Source organism: Lepidochelys kempii, chromosome 7 (assembly GCF_965140265.1).
Source record: "Lepidochelys kempii isolate rLepKem1 chromosome 7, rLepKem1.hap2, whole genome shotgun sequence".
Taxonomy (NCBI): Eukaryota; Metazoa; Chordata; order Testudines; family Cheloniidae; genus Lepidochelys; species Lepidochelys kempii.
Genome location: NC_133262.1, coordinates 42,799,959 through 42,825,106, shown reverse-complemented (window position 1 = coordinate 42,825,106; position 25,148 = coordinate 42,799,959). Strand labels below are relative to the sequence as shown.

General features: G+C 42.0%; 1 protein-coding gene across 4 annotated transcripts in view; it reads right to left on the bottom strand.

Moving 5' to 3' along the window:
* Positions 1-24,894, bottom strand: part of SFMBT1 (Scm like with four mbt domains 1) — a 137,703-nt gene extending 112,809 nt beyond the window's left edge. For 3 of the 4 annotated variants that reach the window (XM_073352399.1, XM_073352398.1, XM_073352395.1), the window contains exon 1: positions 24,778-24,894. The gene's annotated coding sequence lies outside the window, so the exon portion shown is untranslated. Of the gene's footprint in view, positions 1-2,489; positions 2,555-24,777 lie in introns of those variants that run through there. The other variant, XM_073352401.1, reaches the window with a different exon arrangement.
* Positions 24,895-25,148: the final 254 nt, after the last annotated feature.

Sequence of the window (25,148 nt, the reverse complement as noted above, 5' to 3'; positions counted from 1 at the left end):
CAAAACAGTATAAACCCTTAGATTGTTTAAACACAGCTCAAGCACTGATCCTTGATTTGGTTGTAACCCAAAGTGGATTTGGCCCTAGATATACTAGATGAGAGTTTTGACTTTTTGTTTTTGGACTAGGTTAATAGCAGTGAAATGAGTCGTAAGTGTCCCATTTACCGTCGATTTGCCATGGAGATAGGGGATCCAGTATAACACTATTCTATTCAGGCTATCACCAGATGTGCTGCAGCGGCACAGCTGAATCGGTACAGCTGCACTGCTGCAGTGTTGTATGTTTAGACATGGGACTTAAGGTCACTGGAACTGTGTTATCAGGTCACCTAGTAACTACTGTAAATGGTCCTAAACATAATATTAATCCTGCAAATACTTCAATATGTACATGTGTGCAGTCCTATTGATTGCAATGGAACTACTCATGTGAGTAAAACTGATCAAAGCCAGTGGTAATTGTAATTAGGCTTCAGAATTAACATCGCATTGAGAAAAATGGGGATATTTACACTCTGCTAAGGTCTACGTAAATCTTTGGTGCCTTGTTTGCATGGGTGCTCACAACAATTAAACTTTAGAGAAATAAGCCTAGAATAGAAAAGGGCATTAGGACAAGGGTGAATCAGTTTACATTTGAAGGTTTTCACAACCAAAACAGCTAAAATGAAACTCTGCTAGAAAGACCCTAATCTTTGGAATTAGCAGGCCTTTTGCTACTGCTGATCACAAAAGACAGAAAAGTCCTATGTGATGGCAAGATCTACATCCTTAATTCAGTGCCATGAGAACCTTTTTATTTAAAAAACCACACAAAAACCCACAAAAAAACAAAAAGAAACCCCCCCAACCTATTCATTAACCAAAACATCCATCTCATTTCTCTACTGCTTTTCTTCTTTGAAAGGGGATCTTGGGGCTTGTCTACACAGGAAAGTTATATCGTGTTTGCTAAGGCATGATTTAATCTGCTGCAGTTATACCACTGTAACTCCTTGTGTGGACACTTTTTCAAGTATGAGAGCAGCTTTTTTCAGTTTAGCTTAAACTGCTTTGAAAGCAACAAACTAAACTGAAAAAAGAAAAAAAAAAAGTCACTCCTACTGAAAAAAGGGTGCACATAGGGAGTTTTAATGATGTAACAATATAACTGGTAAAAAAACTTACCCGTGTAGACACGCCCTTATCTAGGTCTTAAAATCCCCAGTTTCCAATTCTTAATAAACTGGAAACTTCACTTCTTGCAATTAAAATTTTATCTACACTATGCCAAATAAGCAACTTTCCGCTCTCTTTTTTTTTTTTAAAGCCATCTGTGGTCACAGATATAGCCATATGGTATTATGCTAATACTTTACACTTAGCAAGTTCAGTGCATTGTTGATGCTGGATGAGTCTTATTTAATATTAGGCACCCCGTTATATTTATATATGCTATTTGTGCAAAACAATACTCTGGTAATCATCCAGGGCAAGTAAAAATGTAATTTATCATCCTTCATAATGAAGACAGGCAAGTAGATTGTGTACCAAATCTGAAAATTTCCATGACTGATCAATGCTTTAGGATTCTGCCTTTGATTTTTAGACGCTTAGACTTTTCCAATATAATGCCTTACTGCTATTCTCATTCCACTTTAGTTTAAATTTGTTGACCCCACAATTATGAACATTCACCAAATTCTTAGAAGTCACAAAGCTGAAGTTTTAGGGGGATTTCTGAAAATCTATTTTAAATGTTTACAACCCAAGAGATAATCACACTCCAGTACTAATTCCAGACTGAGAAATGCATAGACAGATCACTGTGCTCCAATTAAGTCAACAGGTGGTCTGCCTGTGTGGTTCTCAGGGCAGGATCAGGGCCTATATTCCATATTCACTTAAGTATTCTATAGCGTTTCACACTGAACAAGGACACTATCTGAATTTTTAGACTGATCCACTGAAGTGTTGGTCCCTCATTTTCTGATTTTCACATTAAATAGGAATACTGCCTAAACAAAAAATATTTTTAATATCAATTTTAGACAAGTTATACCTGACTCCCCCTAGAGCTCAAACAGATTCTTAGTCTTAGAAATATGCAATAACACAACACAAGTTGCCTGATGGAGCTCAGTGATAAACAAATCTGCACCCCCTCTTCCAAAGGTAAAAACAAAACAATATACCAACTAAACAGAGGACTAAATATTATTAGCACCCAGGCATCCTCCTCCTCCAGGAAAAGCCTCCAACAACAATTTAGTTCTATACGAATACAATTCTGTAGTGTAAGATGTCTCTAAACACCGCAAGGAAATAACAGACCTCATCCATATTGGAATGTTCAAATAACCAAGCAAACTTTTACATATCTCGGGTTTTATAAAAAGAATAAAACACCACCAAATTTGGATTTAAGTTATTTGACGGCGTCTCTTTTAGTGGCCTCTGCACTATTTGGTATAGGCTTAATTTTCAAGAGAAGAAAAAAAACTTACCATATTCCACATATCAGGCTGTTGCTGAGTTTCAGATGAATGCTCCCAGCCTGCATAGTTGTCCTCTACATATATTTTAAAATCCATCACCAGCGAAATGTCAATCCATGAGGAAGATGTAATGAAGGCATAAAAAAATACAAAAGTGGTGACAACAGCTTTTGCTGCAACCCCACATAGTGAAGTGAAAAGTTTTTTTTAAATCTCCCCCAGCAATTTTTAGTAATAACAAAAGCACCTAAAGCAGCACAGGAAAATGCTGCACTCTAGGGGGTCAATGAAGTCAAAAGTACCTGCAGAAGAAAAACTCTTAATTCAGATCATGCCATGAATCTAAGGAGAAAGACAGATAACATCTTAATTCTACACAGGTATTCGTATTGGAATGACAGGACCAAATCCTACAAGGTGCTGATTAATCTTCAGCACTTTGCAGGATTTGTTCTCACTGACTAGTCTTTGAAATACAACTTTCAGTTAAAAGTTTTCCAATTGCCTTCATGTTTGGCTTGATCAACCTGCTGCTTCCAGTAACCTGACAGTCAGAACAAAGTTATTCTTAAAAAGACAGAGATGGGCATCAAATATACAAATAAATGGAAAGGAGTACTTGTGGCACCTCAGAGACTAACCAATTTATTTGAGCATAAGCTTTTGTGAGCTACAGCGCACTTCATCGGAAGCTTATGCTCAAATAAATTGGATAGTCTCTAAGGTGCCACAAGTACTCCTTTTCTTTTTGCGAATACAGACTAACATGGCTGTTACTCTGAAATAAAGGGAGCAAAGCAGATATTAGCAGGGATGTTAAGTATACACATTATACAACATGTTGCTGACTTGTTTTTAGACAGTTCATCCAATATAGGAAGCAGTTCCATTTTTCTTTTTACTCTTATAATTTATATAGCAGGTATTTGTTTTAGCAACCATAGGGATAAAAATCATGCATCAGCTGGTACTGCAGGGAAACCAAACTATTCACTATCAGTGATTCAAAACATTTTCCTAACACCATAATCTTTATAAACAGAAGTCCCTGAAATATTTCCATCAATATTTTATCAAACCCCCAAGTCTTGCAGTTTCAGATATTCCAAAGAAAAGAAACTGAACAGTAACTTCCTATTTCATAGTGAAGACACCAGATACTGGTTTCTGTACTGATTTTATGTTGTTAGCACTCCCTTCCTCCACAAAACAGTAAAGACAGCATGATTGCCATCTGTAAGATCAAATTTCAAGGTAACTTTTAAAATGGTAAGAAAAATAATACATGGATGGTATTCATGTAGCCATTTTATTTAGTTTGATACATTCATTTAAAATAAGATTCTGTATGGATATGTAACAGAGAGACCAGTGTCTATACATGCCACTGCCTTCTGCTGGTTGCAGTCAGAACTGATTTATCATAGGCACCATACTGCAAACAGAATTTCTTTAGCTCAAGTAGAAGGGTCCTTTGGTTTTGAAGAAGGGAAAAAAAAAAAACCCACAACCCAGGCAGAGATGCACTCTACCTGTGCTGCCATCATGACACTGAATGACTATGATGTGCAGAGGCATGGAGACAAAATGGCTGTGAATTTGTTACAATAAGGTCGTTTTTATCACTTAAGCTGTAAAGAGCGTAACATTTAAAAATTAGAGAATAAGAGCATGGAAGGGGTTAAACTACTAGACTTTGAGAAATAAGTGCAGGCATTGGGGATCAGTGTCTTATGAAGGAGCTGCCTCTGTTCTGGCTTTAGTTTTATCTGCTGCCTTGCCAGCTGGAAGATGGGTAGTGCTGGCAACTGCTCCTCTCTCTGGTAGTTAAGGGAAAAAGCAGAAGCCGCTCTTCAATTGGGGCTTTATTTATTTTTTTAAAAAGATTGAGACGCGAGCAATAAGTGAGATACTCCTAGAACTCTGGCTTCTAGAGCCTCTTGTGAATAAATCCAGCTTTTCGGAAATAAAAGAAAATGCAATTATGAAGCAAGGAAGGGACAAAGGGAGGGGCAGTTAAATCATTAATGAAGAACAACATTAACAGCCTTTCTTAATGTTATACTTAAGAGTCTTTCTTGGTGTAGTGGCTTTTGTTTACGATTATTTTGTTTGCTGTAGAGAGATTTAAAAAACATAATTAGAAGGCCATATTCTGTTCTTGGGTGCATCTTGTAGCATAATTTGGCCCAAAGAATTGTACTTTTGGACAGGCCAATAAAGTGCACTGTTCTCCCAGAGCTTTCCAGGGATTCTTTCACATTTTGTTTTCAGGACTTCCAGTCCAGGCTGGTCGATAATTCCTATGAAAAACTATGAATACTGGAAGATGATAAAGATAACAAAATAAACAGCACCTCAGGGGACCCATAACAGTTCCAAACAAGGACCTCAATAATATAAAGGTTCATAACAACTTTACCATAGAGCTTAGACACAGATGAAAAGAATTATTCCTATTAAATAGAAAGTTGCAAGATCTTGCACTTACCTGCAGTCCATGTTTTTGTTTGTTTTTTCTCCTCTATAGAGTTCACCATGTCTCAAAAAGACACACAAATGAACTTATCACCAATAAAAGCTACTGGCACCCAATTTAATACCACAGAGTATTTTTGATTAGATATAGATTATAGATATATAAAAAAAAAGGAAAAAATTTCTTCCTACTGCTCTTATTTACACCACAAAACTTATCCACCCTTTCAGTTCTCACGTCAGCAGCCTCCTCAAATCCCTTTCCTACCAGCTATCAGATTCAGATGATCATGTAGAAGTAATGCTGTTACTTCTCACCACATTGGCTGGACTACATAACACACATGTAGCATCCATATAGTTGCAGGGCTTGTGCTGTACTGAGCATAAGCAAAGTTCCACAAGAGTTTCAAGAAGTCCCGCACTAACCACCACGTCTTGAGTACTGAATTTTTAATCGAGAGCTGAAAAAACCAAACGTTCTAAGAACTGGCTATGAAGTCAGAACAAATCTAAGCTGATTTACCCTTCTTCACAAACTTTAAGTATTTAAAGTAATCCCATACAGTTCAACTCCCCCTACTCACCGTCTTTATCAGCTGCTCCATGTTAAGTGACAGGACAAGATCAGAAGTCATAGAATAATCAGAGTTGGAAGGGATCTCAGAAGGTCATCTAGTCCAACCGCCTGCTCAAAGCGGGACCAATCCCCAGCTAAATCATCCCAGCCAGGGCTTTGTCAAGTCTGACCTTAAAAAACTCTAAGGAAGAAGATTCCACCACCTCCCTAGGTAATGCATTCCAATGCTTCACCACCCTCCTAGTGAAAAAGTTTTTCCTAATATCCAACCTAAACCTCCCACACTGCAACTTCAGACCATTACTCCTTGTTCTGTCATCTGCTACCACTGAGAACAGTCTAGATACATCCTCCTTGGAACCCCCTTTCAGGTAGTTGAAAGCAGCTATCAAATCCCCCCTCATTCTTCTCTTCTGCAGACTAAACACCAATTCCCTCAGCCTCTCCTCATAAGTCATGTGTTCCAGTCCCCTAATCATTTTTGTTGCCCTCTGCTGGATGTTTTCCAATTTTTCCATATCCTTCTTGTAGTGTGGGGCCCAAATCTGGAGGCAGTACTCCAGATGAGGTCTCATCAATGTCAAATAGAGGGGAACGATCACGTCCCTCAATCTGCTGGCAACGCCCTACTTATATAGTCCAAAATGTCATTAGCCTTCTTGGTACAAGAGGGAACACTGTTGACTCCTATCCAGCTTCTCGTCCACTGTAACCCCTAGGTCCTTTTCTGCAGGACTGCTGCCTAGCCATTTGGTCCCTAGTCTGTAGCGGTGCATGGGATTCTTCTGTCCCAAGCGCAGGACTCTGCACTTCAACCTCATCCGATTTCTTTTGGCCCAATCCTCTAATTTGTCGAGGTCCCTCTGTATCCTATCCCCACCCTCTAGCGTATCTACCCCTCCTCCCAGTTTAGTGTCATCTGCAAACTTGCTGAGGGCGCAGTCCATGCCATCCTCCAGATCATTAATGAAGATACTGAACAAAACCGGCCCCAAGACAGAGCCTTGGGGCACTTCATTTGATACCGTCTGCCAACTAGACATGGAGCCATTAATTACTACCCGTTGAGCCCGACGATGTAGCCAGCTTTCTATCTACCTTATAGTCCATTCATCCAGCCCATATTACTTGATGGCAAGAATACTGTGGGAGACCATATCAAAAGCTTTGTTAAAGTCAAAGACCACCACATCCACTGCTTTCCCCTCATTCACAGAGCCAGTTCTCATCATAGAAGGCAATCAGGTTAGTCAGGCATGACTTGCCCTTGGTGAATCCATGCCGACTGTTCCTGCTCACTTTCCTCTCCTTTAACTGCTTCAGAATTGATTCCTTGAGGACCTGCTCCATGATTTTTCCAGGGACCGATGTGAGGCTGACTGGCCTGTAGTTCCCAGGATCATCCTCCTTCCCTCTTTTAAAGATGGGCACTACATTAGCCTTTTTCCATTCATCCGGGACCTCCCCTGATCATCATGAGTTTTCAAAGATAATGGCCAACGGCTCTGCAATCACATCCGCCAACTCCTTTAGCACTCTCGGATGCAGCGCATCCAGCCCCATGGACTTGTGCTCATCCAGCTTTCCTAAATAGTCCTGAACCACTTCTTTCTCCACAGAGGGCTAGTCACCCCCTCCCCATGCTGTGCTGCCCAGTGCAGCAGTCTGGGAGCTGACCTTGTTTGTGAAGACAGAGGCAAAAAAAAAAAAAAAAAACACAGCAAGCATCGAGTACATTAGTTTTTTCCACATCCTCTGTCACTAGGTTGCCTCCCTCATTCAGTAAGGGGCCCACACTCTCCTTGACTGTCTTCTTGTTGCCAACATAACTGTAGAAACCCTTCTTGTTACTCTTAACATTCCTTGCTAGCTGCAACTCCAAGTGTTATTTGGCCATCCAGATTTCACTCCTGCGTGCGTGAACAATATTTTTATACTCCTCCTTGGTCATTTGTCCAACCTTCCACTTCTTGTAAGCTTCTTTTTTGTGTTTAAGATCAGCAAGGATTTCACTGTTAAGCCAAGCTGGTCGCCTGCCATATTTACTATTCTTTCTACACATTGGGATGGTTTGTTCCTACCACCTCAATAAGGATTCTTTAAAATACAGCCAGCTCTCCTGGACTCCTTTCCCCCTCATGTTATTCTCCCAGGGGATCTTGCCCATCAGTTCCCTGAGGGAGTCAAAGTCTGCTTTTCTGAAGTCCAGGGTCCGTCTTCTGCTGTTCTCCTTTCTTCCTTGTGTCAGGATCCTGAACTCAACCATCTCATGGTCACTGCTTCCCAGGTTCCCATCCACTTTTGCTTCCCCTACAAATTCTTCCCGGTTTGTGAGCAGCAGGTCAAGAAGAGCTCTGTCCCTAGTGGGTTCCTCCAGCACTTGCACCAGGAAATTGTCCCCTACACTCTCCAAAAACTTCTTGGATTGTCTGCACCACTGTATTGCTCTTCCAGCAGACATCAGGGTGACTGAAGTCTCCCATGAGAGCCAGGGCTTGTGATCTAGTAACTTCTGCTAGTTGCCGGAAGAAAGCCTCGTTCACCTCATCCCCCTGGTCTGGTGGTCTATAGCTGACTCCCACGACGACATCACCCTTGTTGCTCACACTTCTAAACTTAATCCAGAGACTCTCAGGTTTTTCCGCAGTTTCATATCGGAGCTCTGAGTAGTCATACTGCTCTCTTACATACAGTGCAACTCCCCCACCTTTTCTGCCCTGCCCGTCCTTCCTGAATAGTTTATATCCATCCATGACAGTACTCCAGTCATGTGAGTTATCCCAACAAGTCTGTTATTCCAATCACATCATAATTCCTTGCCTGTGCCAGGACTTCCAGTTCTCCCTGCTTGTTTCCCAGGCTTCTTGCATTCGTGTACAGGCACTTAAGATAACTCGCCGATTGTCCTGCTTTCTCTGTATGTGGCAGGTGCCCTCCCCTCTTGTGCTCTCGTGCTTCCTCCTGGTATCCTACTTCCCCACTTACCTCAGGGCTTTGGTCTCCTTCCCCCCAGTGAACCTAGTTTAAAGCCCTCCTCACTAGGTTAGCCAGCCTGCTTGCGAAGATGCTCTTCCCTCTCTTCGCAAGCAGCAAATCCAAACCCAGCAACTGCCTCGGTTTTGTTGACTTCCTTGGTCTGGCCATATTAACAACAGAAGACCAATGAACTTTGAAGTGTTTTTACCAAGGAATGCTGCTACATGGCCAGAGAGCACATGGATGCCAAAAGCTTCAAAGGCACAATAAGACTGCCAGTGATGGACATAAACTAACATCCAACCAGGCCACCTCAAGAACTCAGCCAAAGATCAACCAGGTGGCGCTTGATCTCCAAGGAGACAGTGTCCCTTTAGAATCTGCCATGACTATGACAACAACCACATTCAGTATTCTTCTTTCACCTAGCATGACTTTCAAGCTCCTTGACAAGTGGATCAAAGGGCTACCTAGTTTCACGATCGCTTATGAAATGTTTTTACATCAACCACTGAAATCTTACTTTTAATTTCTTGGAAAAAGAGAGCTCCACTGTGAATCACAACCAATAACCTTCCAAAGCTACCATACAATATGGGAATCAGTTCTTCCTTCAACCTCTTTTGTTATAGTAGTGGAATCAAAATATTATCAGTATGCTGTACTGCCTCAAGGAGCTGTCTCTCTCCACACAATGGTCCTAAACACCTAAAAATGTAGCGCTGTGTCCTGTTATTTCCCATTATTAGATTTAAGACACAGAAGACTGAAAATTGACAAGTTACAACACACTTTTTAAACATCATAGGCACACTGCCAGGTAGTCTACAGGCCAACAGTATTGGCAGCTCATGATTTTACTGAAAGTCTCACAATATTTGATTGCATTGTCAAAGCCTCAGGTCCTAGAATGATGCAATTACACAAGGATCTGCTCTCATTTTAATAAATTTCTAGCCCTCACAGTGACAGAGATGTTTTTACATCACCTAGCACAACTGGGACCTGGTCCATGACTAGGGTTCCTAAGTGCTATGGTAATTCAAATACTAAAAATGAAAACACAAACACTAATGCTTGGGGTTGACAATATTGTCTTTTTTTCTTTAAACAAAAATGTAAAAAAAAAGTGTTTTAAAAAATCTAGAAAGCTAAAATTTGTAGAATAAAATGAATACACAACTCCATGCAACACAACTCCATTTTAAGTCACAGTGCAGCACTATGTTGGTGCAGGAGAACTTAGAAGCGAGACTGACCAAAAAGTTAAATCCATTGTTATATTGCTACTTTCTCAATATAAAATACAGGACTTTAATTTTTTACTAAAAGAAAAAGGATTACTTGTGGCACCTCAGAGACTAACAAATTTATTTCAGCATAAGCTTTCGTGAGCTACAGCTCACTTCATCGGATGCATGCAGTGGAATATACAGAGAGAACATGAAACAATAGCTGTTACCATACACACTGTAAGGAGAGTGATCGGGTAAGGCGAGCTATTCCCAGAAGGAGAGAAAAAACCTTTTGTAGTGATAATCAAGGTGGGCCATTTCCAGCAGTTGACAGGAACGTATGAGGAACAGTGGGGTGTGGGCGGTGGAATAAATATGGGGAAATAGTTTTACTTTGTGTAATCACACATCCACTCCCAGTCTTTATTCAAGCCTAATTTAATGGTGTCCAGTTTGCAAATTAATGCCAATTCAGCAGTCTCAGAGTCTGTTTTTGAAGTTTTTTTGTTGTAATATTGGTCACTTGATTACAGACCTAGAAGTGGCAGAGAGACTGAAGTGTTCTCCAACTGGTTTTTGAATGTTATAATTCTTGATGTCTGATTTGCGTCCACTTATTCTTTTATGTAGAGACTGTCTGGTTTGGCCAATGCACAAGGCAGAGGGACACTGCTGGCATATATTACATTAGTAGATGTATAGGTGAACGAGCCTAGTGTGGCTGATGTGATTAGGCCCTATGATGGTGTCCCCCTGAATAGATATTTGGGCACAGTTGGCAATGGGCTTTGTTGCAAGGATAGGTTCCTGAGTTAGTGTTTTTGTTGTGTGGTTGCTGGTGAGTATTTGCTTCAGATTGGGGAGCTGGCTGTAAGTGAGGACTAGTCTGTCTCCCAAGGTCTGTGAGAGTGAGGGATCATTTTTCAGGATAGGTTGTAGATCTCTGATGTGCTGGAGAGGTTTCAGTGGGGGGCTGAAGGTGACGGCTAGTGGCATTCTATTTTCTTTGTTGGGCCTGTCCTGTGGTAGGTGACTTCTGGGTACTCTTCTGCTGTATCTGAACATGTCTCACATATATTAGCAAGCTCTTTAAAGTAGGGACAATGCTTTTTAAATGCTCTCTAGAGTGCCATATATACAGAATGCTGTACAAATCCATCAGCAAAGATAGATTCTAATAAAATGAGAAACGTTTAATTTTGAAAAAATCTTTATTGTACAGGGTTTTTCAAAAACACCCCTCTGGTGCTAAGAAAGCATAAATCCCCATCTAACTGCTAACAGAACACTAGTGGAAAGTGTGGTCTTGTGTGCAACTTTAAGAAGAGAGAGATGGTTTAAGCACTGCCCTCAACTCCAAAAGAAAAATGCACAGCTGAGCAATGCTGTGAACATTTACTTCTAAAAGTAGCAAGAGGTTTTTTTTGTTTTTTTTTTAAATAATTACTTCAGGCCTCATCACACCTACACACAAAGTGTACATTCAAAATGAGTAAAGAACAGGGCTACAAAAATACCCAGGAATTTTTCCCCATGGAGAGCCTCAAATTCCCCAGAATCTAAGCTTTCATTTAAAAAAAAAAAAGTTTCTAGCCCTTATGGTTGGGGAGATAACCCTTGAAACACAAACGAAGATTAAATCCATGCAGTGCTCTCTATCTAAATTAGACAAATGTAAACTCAGAAGAGCTGAGCAAACTGTCACAAACGGAAAAGGAAACCATGCAGAGTAGAGAGAGGTAAGAAGTGAATTTTACTGAGACTGAACAGATACACTCATTAACAGCAAGGAAACTCATTTCACTGGATTCAGTTAGGCTAGTATGTTTTTAGAAGTCTGGCTAACCCAACTTCTCCATTCACTTTTACCAAGGGTAACATTTTACACTTGGTTTGCTCAGGTGTAACTGACTGCAAGGCATGAAGTAGCAGCACATTAGGCCCTCTAAATTACTCCATGTCTTTTGCAAGAGTGGTTCATGTAGGAGATATGGCCCTTAGATTTTAAAAATATAAACATATTGCTATGATTAACCTTACTGAATGAGCAAGACCCATATCCTCGTGCTTACATGAGAGAGGTGTTGGGGATGTGGGACTGTAACAGGGATCATGCAGAGAGAAGTTAGTGACAACGTAAAGTTAACAGATCTATTTATTTGATCAGGGTAACTGTTTTATGTGTTTAGTGTACATTGAAATGGTTGGCAAGCATTGCTTAGGTGATTTTATTGTGGTTTAGTAAAAATGTAAATAAGTGAACCTGGGCTCTAGAGTGCAACAGGCTCTTCCAGCAGCCAATAATCAGTGTTTAGTTAAAATATTCTGTGCTGCACAGCAGAACTAAAGGATGCTTTATTTCATGGTTGCAGAGACAGAGGTCATTTTATAATGAAAAAAAAATACAGGCACCACAGTTAAGTGAATAGAGTAGATCAAATCAAGTCTGAGGACAAATCAAAGTATTTACAGTGACAGAAAAGGGGTGTCCTCAGGATGTCTGTCATATACCCCAGCCTTCCACCATTGAAACAGAATGCCTTTACTAATTAAACACAAACAGAAAACTCATTTTAATATAACAGTTGCCAGAATTAGAATCCTCTGCACATAGGAGCATATGGGAACAATTTTCCAGTATTAAAATAATTCCATTTAGGCTTCATCGGCTAAATTTCTTGTTTCAGAATACATGTGTTCATAAACATTAAGAGACTGACAGCAATAGAAACTGAAGTTCCCTCTGAATAGGCCCAAAGGCCAATACCCATTGTACAGCTGCTCTCTTGGCTCCCCCATATTGTTCCTCATACTCTATTATGAAACTCTGATATAACTTAGAGACCACCTACTCTAGGAAGTTTCAGTACAATCAGAGAGAGCACAGTCTATCACCTGAGTGCCAGCTTCTCCAGTGCACGTACCACCAATTGTGCTCAGTTATGGATCGGATCCTGTTCAGTGCCCAGCACCCCGAATTCCCATTCAGCATCTACAACACAAAGAAGCGAAGCAGCTTGCAGAATTGAGGCCCATATATAGCATTGTTCTTCCACTGTAGACTCCTCTCCACTGTGGATGGAGCTTAGACCACAAACTTATTTCATTTATTAATGAACGTCTACACTAGAGACCTTACGGCAGTACAGCTGTACTGATGCAGCTGAGCCACTGTAAGATCTCTCAGTTAGCCACTCTACGCCAATGGGAGAGAGGTCTCCCACTGACATAAATTAAACCACCCCCAACAAGCGGCAGCAGCGATATTGGTGGGAGAAGCTCTCCTGCTGACATAGCGCTGTGCACACTACCACTTATGCCTGCTAAACATGTGATTTTTTTCACACCCCTGAGCAACATAAGTTTTACTGACTTAAGTGGAAGTGTAGACATGGTCTAAAGCTAGACATGAAACCTGATCCCAGAGAAGACAGACAAAAAATGCTTTATTCAGCTCCCTGCAGTTCTTCTTCAACGACAGCTGTCAGACTCTCCCTAGTATTTTTCAGTCTATCAGCTGCCGGGGGGTTTTGTGCAGCCTCTGGTGGGGGTGGACGGGGGCAGGAGGAGGAGGGGAGGCAGGTAAAGCATCTGCCCATCCCCCTCCCCCTTGTTGCTCCTGGATGCACCACCTCTGGAGAGGGGAGGTGGGGCACAACGCTGCAGTAGCAAGGTGAGTTCTTGGGGGGGGGGGGGGGGGAGGGAATTTTGGCACCAGGCTCCAGAGGTAGGATTTCAGGAGCCTGGCCATGCAACCCCAGGTTCCAACCATGGGGCAGTGGGTACTGACACCCCCTTGCTCCGGCTGCAGGGCATCAGCCTCTGGGCCCTGGTTCCAGCTTTGTGGCAGCAGGCACCGCCCCCCAGCTCCAGTCCCAAGCTCTGGCTGCACAGTGGTGGGCGCTGGCCATGCAGCTGTGGGTAATCTGCATCTGGGGCAGCAGGCTCCAACCGCAAGGCTTTGGGTGCCAACCCTCGGCTCCATCCACAGAGCTGCAGTTGGCCTCTGGCCCCCAGTTCTGGCCATGCAGCCCCTGCCCCTGATCCCCTGCCCCAGCTGCAGGCGTCAATCTACAGCTCTGTTCCCAGGCTCTGGCCACGCATGCCAACCCTAGCCCTGGCCCGCAGCAGTGAGTGTAGGCTCCAGTCACGAAGCAGCAGGCACTGACTCCTGGATCTAGCCATGCAGCCCTGGTTTCTGGCCATGTGGCGGCAGGCACTGGCCAAGGGCGCTGACCCCACCTCCGGCTGCGCAGGCTCTGATCCCTGGCTACAGCCACGCAGTTCCAGTCCCCAGCTGCGCATCTGGCATGTAAATATCTTGTGATGCTGGCTACAACAGTGCCATGCAAACACCTGTTCTCACTTTCAGGTGACATTGTAAACAAGAAGTAGGCAGCATTATCTTCTGCAAATGTAAACAAACTTGTTTGTCTTAGCGACTGGCTGAACAAGAAGTAGGGCTGAGTGGACTTGTAGGCTCTAAAGTTTTACATTGTTTTGTTTTTGAATGAAGTTATTTTTGTACATGATTCTACATCTGTAGGGTCAACTTCCATGATAAAGAGATTGCACTACGTGAATTGAAAAATACTATTTCTTTTGTTTTTACAGTGCAAATATTTGTAATAAATATAAAGTGAGCACTGTACACTTTGTATTCTGTGTTGTAATGGAAATCAATATATTTGAAAATGTAGAAAACATCCAAAAATATTTAAATAAATGGTATTCTGTTATTGTTTAACACCGCAATTATTTTTTAATCACTTGACAGCCCTAATACAAATATCACTCCCGAAGGGGGAGGCAGCATTATTTTTATTCTTGAGTCTGCCAAAGCAACCTACAAATATAAATTACTATTATTTGGATGTGTATCTGTGCATACTTAATTGCTTTTCCCTAAAGTTAATTAAGTATTTTCGGAAGAAGTGTCAGTGCAACCACCAGTGAGAGTTGGTGGTCGCACTTTGAGGCCACCAAAAAGTTTATTGTGAGAACCCCCAGGCCCACTATAAAGGTAAAAGTTTGCAAAGGGGTTAAGTAAAGAGCGGAAGATATTCCACAGTACACCAAAATCCAATTTCTCAGAAATAAGGTGTTTTTCTTCATGACTGGATGTACTTATCCCACAATTGATGAAGTGAGCTGTAGCTCACGAAAGCTTATGCTCAAATAAATTGGTTAGTCTCTAAGGTGCCACTCCTTTTCTTTTTGCGACGACAGACTAACACGGCTGCTACTCTGAAACTTATCCCTCTACAGGATAAGTTGATTCCGAATTCCTAGACTCGAAGTCTATGGGCTCTGAAATACATTTGAAAAATTCCCTGAATCAGTCCAACTTATTATAGTTTGACTTTCTGAAAAGATGACTATTTGGAAACATCCCATGCTGATATTTTTGCCATAGATACAGTATATAGTTTGTATACAATTGTTATAAACCATTGTTACCAGGTAAATTAAAAATTTTTTTACATTTGCCAAGCGTTAATGATAATTAAGTGAAACTGACTTTTAATATCTACATTCTACAATACTAATACCATAGAAGCAGCACCCTGCTCCAGGGTCTCAAGGCAATTTGATGGGATGCTGGATCATAGCACCTCACCAATAACTTCGTTGCATCCAGATTTGAAAGAGAGCAGGGAGGAAAGAAAAAAAAAATTTATCTATCACTGTGACATTCTATACCTTGGGGGAGCATAATGTAACGCTCATATTCCTCATTTTTATATAATCGTGATCTTACATATAAAGCATGCCTTGTAAGGTATCAGCAGAAAGCAAAATTTCTTTCAGCAGATCATAACCTATCCATATATGTATATCATTAATGCATATGAAATTATGAGAACCGTGTTGTATGGTTGTCACTAAAACATGCTGTAAATCAGGGAATCAGCCAAATATCAGCTCCCCAGAGGCAACATCAAGGAAATTAACCAACACCCGGGTGGGGTATCAAACAACACATCAACAACCATCGTCCAGCAATCAAGCTACAATTCAGTGATGCACCCACAGGAGGCCACACCAGGGGAAAGCTTGCCTAGAGAATCAGTAATGCCCACCAGACATGCCTGGACTTGTGTGTTCCCCAAGCACATGAGGGTATAAAACAGAACATAGCAGGCCCATGCTTTGCTTTTCTCCTGCCCCCACTATGCTGAAACCAGCAAGGACACTGAAGACTTGAGACTCCAACAGAGGAGAAAAAAAAAAGAAAAGGAGGATATGCATCCGATGAAGTGAGCTGTAGCTCACGAAAGCTTATGCTCAAATAAATTGGTTAGTCTATCTTGCCACAAGTCCTCCTTTTCTTTTTGCGGATACAGACTAAAACGGCTGCTACTCTGAAACCTGTCAACAACAGAGGAGACTGACCTAGATTTAAGGGGCGAATCTGTATATTAAGGACTGCAATAGTCAGTGCGGTGAGAAAAACTGCTTAATCTAGATGTTGCCTAGTCTAATAGGGTTGAGAGTTTAGACTGCGTGCTTATATGTTTTATTTTGGTAACGAACTGACTTTTTGCCTATCACTTATAGTCATTTAAAAAAAATCTTTAGTAATCAAACTTCTTTAACTGTTTATCTTTACCAGTGAGTTTGTATGAAGTATGTGACAAAACTGCTCAGGTTTACAAAGGCAGGTGTATACCCACTTTCCATAGATGAAGTGGCAAACCAATTAATAAATTTGCATTACCCATCTGGAGCAGTGCAAGATGGTATATTCCTGAGGTACAGTGCTGCGAGCTGGGGTGGGGATTTGGCTGGTGCCTTTCCCTGCATGATTCAGGAGTGGCTCTGGGAGCATTTATACAATCTAGCTGGGTGTGGGGCACCACATGCTGTTGTGCTGAGTGATAACAGCTCCTGGAGGGTTTGCTGCTCCTCACTAGCAAGGCATTGTGAGAGATAGCCCAGGCTGGAGAGTTTAGGGGGCACAGCAGTCCCAGGCTGCACCCAGGCGATCCTGTCACAATCATTTTAAAGGATGGAAGAGATATTTGGGGCCTGGCTTTCCAAGTCTTAATGAGTTAAAAGAGTTCAACTCTTATCCAGCTGGCCAATTAGTGTTGTATGATTAAAACTGTTCCTACTTTGGTTCTGAGTTTTATTCATTAGGCAATTTTAACCCTCATGGTATTACTTTGAGTCACACTGAACTGAGTTAACCATAAAAGGAACACTTGCTTTCTTCAATTATTTCTCTATTGAAGTTTTTGTAACATTGTCACATCTTGTACTGAGGAGGTGGGTGGGCCAAACTGCAACACATGTTATCCGATAGCGTTTGGTGAGAAGTTGTGCACCTATTTTTATATGCTCAAGTTCTTAGTATTTGGTTAGTTCTTTATATGATACTGTGCAACTATGTAGTATACTGACAGGTTTCAGAGTAGCAGCCGTGTTAGTCTGTATCCGCAAAAAGAAAAAGGAGTACTTGTGGCACCTTAGAGACGAACAACTTTATTTGAGCACAAGCTTTCATCTGATGAAGCGTATGCTCAAATAAATTTGTTCGTCTCTAAGGTGCCACAAGTACTCCTTTTCTTTTTATGTAGTATACCTTATTGCAGTAAGTCTTTGCATCCATTACATATTTGCCACACAGAGTTAGATATTACAAAAAGTGAAAGCGTATATGCATATTTGTCAGGCTTGCAATACAGAAGAGGTTATTTTAAGAGAGTTTTAAAATTTAGAAAGGCAGCTTTTTTTATGCACTGTTTCATCTAACCTTTTTCAGAGCAAATCTGGTCATGAAAGCCAGTGGCAGCCTCCCTGCAAGAGAGACAGTGGTGGCAAGATTGGGAAACTTGTCAGATGTCCCTAGTTTAGGGTAGCCTTTACAGAATGAAGAGGTTTGCTAGCAGAAATTCTGAAATAAGCCACCATTAAACTTTATACAAAATGCTTCCAAAATGTAATGGCCCTTAAATGCATCTCAGAAGACAAATAATTCATGTTTAGAAATAAGATTGTCATTGCCTCTAATGAGAAAAGCAATACATTTAATGGAATTACTCTAGGGATGAATTTGGACCATATCTGAACCTTCACAATTCAACTCCCAATTTTCCCAGGTACCTAGATAATCCATATATATATCCATATATCTTAGTAGGACACTATCGCTATGCATTCAGGCTCTTTTTAGAGAAGAAAAAAATCTTACATTTGACACCTCAAATCCCAAAGGACACTAAGAAATTGACAAGACACACACTGACAAACTACTTAACCCAAAGCTGAGAAACAGCCACCTCTGAAGTGAAACATGATATCAGTTTTGATTGTGCATGACAACATTATGGGGAAGGGTCTTCACTTTCCAACTCAATCACATTCTTTTGGGGAAAAGAAAAAGAAGATCCTGAACATGCTGTTTACAGAATTCATCTCTGTTTCCAAAAGAAAGGAAGTCTGAGATTACATTAATTCAACACTTTTCCCCAAAAATTATCTACTGCAGCGTTCCTGCTTCACCCACCTGCACTCCTGGAAAATATTAGCAATGACACAAACATCAAGAGCCTGCAGGATTTCTTACTACCAAATTCCACAATTTCTACTCTTATTTTCAAACCGAAGACCCAATCCTCCAAGATAGGTGCTCTTGAGGCGCACTGAGAGCCCTCAATTCCTATCAACTAAAATGGGAGATGAGAGTACTCAGCACTGCATAGGATTTAGTTCTAAAAGCCAAGATCTGCACACACACAGAATATCAAAGTTGGTCTGATAGCCCCATAATTTCCAGACAACATCAGATTCATCTGTTATAAAGGAAAATCCCTTCTAACTGATGTCTCTGAAGAAAGGAGGTCATTTTTGTAATGAAGAAGAATATCCTAAAATGTAATGGCAAATAAACCAAACCACTATAAATTAAGTGGCTCAGTAGTACAAACAGTGACTTTGAATACCAGCAAGTTCTTGCCAAGGCTGACCCAAAGAGAGAGCAAAGGACTGCTTATGGTCCATTTAACCCCCACAAATTGTTAAGATTTATGATACTGGTCAGTTGCTAGTTATAGTGTCCATAAATAATTAGCTGCAACCAGGTTAATTTACCAGGGTTATTTGTGCTGAAAGTTGTCAGTTACAATAAAAAGAAAAATGAGTACTTGGGGCACCTTAGAGACTGAAAGCTTATGCTCAAATAAATTTGTTAGTCTCTAAGGTGCCACAAGTACTCCTTTTCTTTTTGCAGATACAGACTAACAAGGCTACTACTCTGAAACCAGTTACAATAAGAAATTTTTGTTAAATACTGAAAATTTAGGGACCTCCTTTTCAGCCTAAGAGGAAGGTATCCCTCAAAAGCTGGTTTGCAGTCCTTGCACTACATGCCAACAGTACTCACTGCAGCAGAAAGTTAGCAGCCGTACACACAGCTATGTTTATTACCAATAAATACATAAGGCTTGAGAAAGCTGAAATCATAGTGTTTTTCAAAAAACACTTTAGAACGATTCAGTTCTTGTAAGTCTTGATCATGCTCTCTTGTTGCTGTATACTACCCAACAGTCACATGTCCCTGCAAAAAGTGGCTGACATATTATAAGTTTTGTCTATACTGTGCCTGGCACAGTGCCCTGCAATCCTGATTGGAGACTCTAGGTGTTACTTCAGTAGTGGGGAAAAAAACAACAAAAAAACAACATTGAAGTATAAAGCTACCACTGCTTAGCACTTATACTTTACATCTTCAAAGTGTTTTACAAACACTAATCCACACATTAACCATATGAGCATAGTCCTATTACTACATATGTTGAAACAGACAGGAAATACAAAGCTTCACAGTGCCACATAGAGAGTCATTGCTAGAGGTGAAATTAAAATTCAGGAGATTCTGGTTCTGACCTATACTCAGATCACACTTTGTCTAAAAGAAAGTCACTTCTTAAATTTTTAAATAGTGGGTTCCCATAAACTATGCCATATTAAGAATGCACTGTAACATTCCTACAGCAGTACTCAATGTCATGTACTTCAGGAGAGATATTTCTTTGTGAGTTTCAGAGTAAGTTTTAGAACTATGACCTCACTTATCATAAGTTAAGCTTGTTTTTAAAAAAAGCGCCCTGAGAACATTGATTTTTCTTTTGCTCTGCAAGTGCAAAGATTTTCCCTCCCTTTTGTTGGATTTGGCTGACAGTTTTATGGATCGACATGCATCTTACATGCTGTTTTAATGCAATGTGAACAGTAGACTTTATATATTTTGTGCTGTTGGAACCCGCATTGCTCACTTAGCAGTAAAGCATGGAAGTTGCACTTTGATACCTCTTTTGTACATTTTTACAATATTTGTCTCATATTAGCAAGAATAGAGTATTTTACGGATTGTTAGGAAGTCAGTCATATGAAACTCAGTTTAAAAAGCAAATCTTTGCTTGTTACTAAAATGAGATTATTAAAAATTAACATATTTTTAAATGTAATTTCCTTTTCACCTTTACTCAGTTTGGAAAAAGTGGACTAATGAGTTTCACTTTCAGGATCCTTCCTATTAAAACGATGTTTGTCTTCAGAAAGTCAGGAAAATGTTTGTTTTTACTTAAAGCTTGTTTAGATTAAGAGCTATCGTATTTTGTAAAAGTCCCTGAAAACAAACAAAAGTCTGTCACATCTAAATTGGGGGCCTAAAACTAGTTGAGTCCCTCTCTAACTTTAGAGCCATATTCCAGCAGCACTGGGGGGAAAACAAAACAAACAGAAGAAACTGACATCCCCTACCAGTCTAGCACAGAAACATGCTACTGCTCCAAACCACAAACAGGCAAATATTTAAAATCCATTAGACATCAAGTAGTATCCCTGTTTGCTATTCTACATAGCTACATTAGATGTACACTAGCTAAACAGGTTTCGTAGTAGTAGTAGTAGTAAACACTTCACTTCCTCAGAACCCATAAATCTTCTGTTACAAGCATGCATTTAATAAGAGAAGACATGACAGGTAAGATCCTCTGTATACTACATAATTAACTTATGTTATAGTACTATGAAAATATGCACCTGAAAAGGAAACTACCTTGAAGGATAACAAGACAATCTACCTGTTCTCCTGTAGTGTTAAAATTATTGTTAGCACTGCTAACTGATACAGGAAGATCACATATGACAAGAATTTCAGTTATGTGTAAGAAGGAACTTCTAATATGACCGCCTCACATAATACTTTCCCCATGTTCGATTTTCCCTGCATTTACAGCACATTTTAGTAAGTTTGCAAAAAGAAAAGGAGTACTTGTGTCACCTTAGAGACTAACCAATTTATTTGAGCATAAGCTTTCGTGAGCTACGAAGTGAGCTGTAGCTCATGAAAGCTTATTCTCAAACAAATTGGTTAGTCTCTAAGGTGACACAAAAGTACTGAGCTGTAGCTCACGAAAGCTAACCGAAAGCTTATGTTCAAATAAATTGGTTAGCTTTCGTGAGCTACAGCTCAGTACTTGTGGCACCTTAGAGACTAACCAATTTGTTTGAGAATAAGCTTTCATGAGCTACAGTTCACTTCGTAGCTCACGAAAGCTTATGCTCAAATAAATTGGTTAGTCTCTAAGGTGCCACAAGTACTCCTTTTCTTTTTGCAAATACAGACTAACATGGCTGTTACTCTGAAACCTTTAGTAAGTTTAATTTACTCCCTTCTGTAAATAACATGCTCATGTAAATAAGCTCCCAACCCTTTGGACTGCATTACTTAAATCTGGTTACTTATGTCTGGCTACCAGAAGGTGACCGTATCAATGTCCGCATCATAGCGGCATGTTACTATGGCAGGACTTTGTAAACAGAAGCAGTGCTGTGAAGTTACAAGCGACCTGCAGAATGGAACAGTATGGATTTGGAAAAGGTGTGCGTGGAAGGGCACAGGGACTGAAAATCAAAAGGCCAGGATGCTGTTCTTAGACCTGCCACTGGTTTGCTGAGGAACACACCACCAAAAACTATCCATAAAATATTAACAAAATCCTTGATTGGCAACAGTTGTGAGGATCAATTCTGTGTAAAGCCCTTTGAAAACCTCAGATGCAAGGCACTGAAAGGGTGCAGAGAATATAAAAATCCAAGCATCCAACCAGGAATACTGTCAGATGCTAGCTTGTTTCCTTACACTCTATTTTCCCCATGCTGTAAAACCAGCAGTCTACTAAACAATTGTTCAGTTAAAGAATCAGATAAGGTAATTCAACAGTAGGAAGTCAATGAAGAAGAATAAAAGAAAAATTGTGATGGATCAATAATTACTAAGTCAGTCGCGTTAGCTCTGATATTTATTCTGTGCAGCATTTTTCCTGTGGTGAAATCTGTGCACCAGCTTTAGGGCCATGGAACACTTCACTGTTCTACCAAGTGAAATTAAGTCACCCAGCAAAAAGTAAACTAAAAATTAGTAAACTGCATTCTCCCCACCCTTTCATTTTAAAGCAACACAAACCACAAAAAGGTGTTTGAAGTGAGCTCTTTCAGTTTTACAGCCACTGAAGCCTAAGTTGTTCCATAACTCATTCAAGTATCTCTTCCTATTACTCCACTAATAATGGTGCTGGAATAGACAGATCACATTCTCATCCTCCAACCAGAGTGGCAAGAAACAAATCGAAGTAAAATGCAATTATTTTGCAAAACCTAAGAAAACTGAAATTAAGGAAGGAGGCAAACAGATGTGTTTCCGTAGCAGATCATTTTATAATGCATATTTAACATTTTAAATTGTAAAGTGTATAGCTAGAACACCAACTGTAAGTGAGTCCCTCAAAATGTTCACAATTTACTAGCTTACTGCCATCTTACATTATTCTTTGAAGTAAAGTAAATCAATTATATTGCAGTAACACTACAGGCCTTAACTAAGTCAGAGCTCCATTGTACTAGGTGCTATACAAGCAATAAGTGATATTCCCTGCTATGGAGAGTTTACAAACTTTTATTCTTTGTCATTAGAAGCCAACTGCTAAGTAACTAATCCACATTCACCATAAATCTACTGTATGTTGCAACACAAAGTTATCTTTATAACTTGCAAGATAGATCTTAGTTTTTCCAGTGATTTCAGAATCATGCACCTTACATTCTGGATTACTAAAATGTTCACTATGGTAACCTCCCAGGCTACTGTCAGCAACAAGCTCCCTGGAGGGAGCTGACAGAAGAGAAGCAGCAATGTAGGCCTTTTTTCTTCGCTACAAAAACCACTAAAACATCTTACAGTAGAATTCTACTGTCAAAGTGGGTAAAACTATGACATGAATGTTACTGTTTTTAATCACTTTTTATGATGGCAACAAGTTTCTCCAAAGTACATGTAATCATTCCAGTAGAGCCCACCTGGGACCATTAAACAGCCATCACCCTGGCCTATTATGTAATCTAAAGGAAGGCCTTGTGGGATATTAATAGCCCACCTTGTTAGAAACTCACAGTAACTGCCTGGCTTGTTTTTCTTTTCCCTGCCCTATTTCTACCCTAGACTCATTCCCCTCACCCAGCCAAGATTTTTTTTTGGGGGGGGGGGGAGGGAGGAGGAGGGAAGAGAGAGAATAATAATTGCTGCTGATGCCCATGGAAAGCTTTCAGAATCTTGCCCATTTAGGAACAATTGTGCTTGTGTCACATTTTCTCCTCTCCTCTGCAGTTTACTTTTGTTTCCCCCCTATCTTATTGCCCTAAAGTGAAGTTCGAGTCCTATGGCATCATCATAATCTCCACAGCAACCAAGTGCTAGTGTCACAAATGGAGGATTTACCACTTCAGGGGCAGAATGAGCTATCAAGGCAGATGAACTCCTAAAGAAACAAAGATCTTGTTTTCTTGAGCACATCCCGTTAGTGAAAGAAAACGGGGCTAGGGAGAAGCAGCAAAATATAAAATGGGAAGGCAGTACGAGCAGTATTGTTTTTAAACACAGTGCAAAGTCCTGAGGGAGCTGCCAGCAGTTCCTACATTGGGGGGGGAGGGAGGGGAGGCCTCATACAACTCTGCAATTGAAACGTTTACTAAAACAACTGGAATCTGCATTTGTGGCTTCTGCCGCTCTCGCCACAGCATAAAAGCAATGACCTCCTTGTCAGTGATTTAAAGGCCAATTCACGGAATGGGGCAGCGCCCACGGATCCCCGTGGAACTCGTCTCCGCCCGGGAGGGATGCACTGGCCGACTGGAAAACACATGAGCAGCGCGGCCCCACGGCATATTGCACTGCTGTTCTTCGGGGGAGGGAGATCCAAAAGATCCCTGCGTTTAAAGATCCCCGTCCACACGCCATTTTGTCGGGGGAGGGGGGAGGCGTGGGACAAGTAGGACAGCTCACATTTGTAATTGACTAACTTAATTATTTGGAACGAGCAGGAGGGGAACAAAACTACCTGACTTCAGGCTGAACTAAAACACACACACACCGCCGCACAGTTAGTGAGGGAGGGGGAGGTTACATCCAGCGGGATCGACCCCCTCCCCGCCGGGCCCCCCAGGCTGCTGAGCCGAAATGGGGCCAGAGCTTTAGGGAAGGTGGCCGGGCAGCAGCGGGGAGACCCAGACCCCGCGTGGAAGGCTCCCCGCGCGAGGCCGGGGCAGAGAACAGGAACAGCCCCTGCCCCCAGGGGGAACTTTGGCAAGCGGCAGCCGCGCGGGCTCCCTTCGCCAAGGGGCGCGCAGCCGGACGCCTCCTCTGGGGCGGCCGCCGGGGCTCCCCTGCGGCCGGCGCTTCCGAGCGCGCGGCGACTTTCGCGGGGAGTTGCGGGGCCGCCCGCTGCGCGCCGGGCTGGCGCATCCGCAGCGGCCCCTCTCCAGCCCGCGCATCTCTCCGGGAGCCGCGCTCGCCGCTCCCTCCTCCCTGCGCTGCGCCTGCCGCCCTGCCTGGCCGCCTCCCGCAGCAAAACTTCGGGAGGCGAGAAAAAGCCGGCGGGGCCCGCAAGCGGCCGGCAAAACGCGCCCAGCAGCTGCGGCCGGCCCCGCTCCGCCCGCGGGGGGGCTCGGCCGGCGCCCGCCTTACCTGCGGCGAGTTTTTCCAGCCCTGCGCCGCTGGCTGCCGGGGCTCGGGCTCTCCGGCGCTCCGCTCGCCGCCTCATTCCAATATGGCACGGCCAGGCGGAGCGCATGCGCCCGCCGCCTCCCCGCTTCTGCCCTCCCCTCCCTCCCGGCTTTTTGGGCGCTCAGACGCCCCCGCGCAGCGACTTGCTGAGTTTTGCGCGGGGCGGGGACGGGCATCCACCTGCGCCGGCACCGGGCCAGGCAGCCCCCACGCCTCGTCCCGATCCCCGGCGCTCAGTCCCGTCGGCACGGCAGGACTTTCTGCAGCTGCTGGGCGCCCCCCGCCCTAGCACTCGTTCGCTGCGGCGCGAGCCCCGGCTCTGCCCCGACACC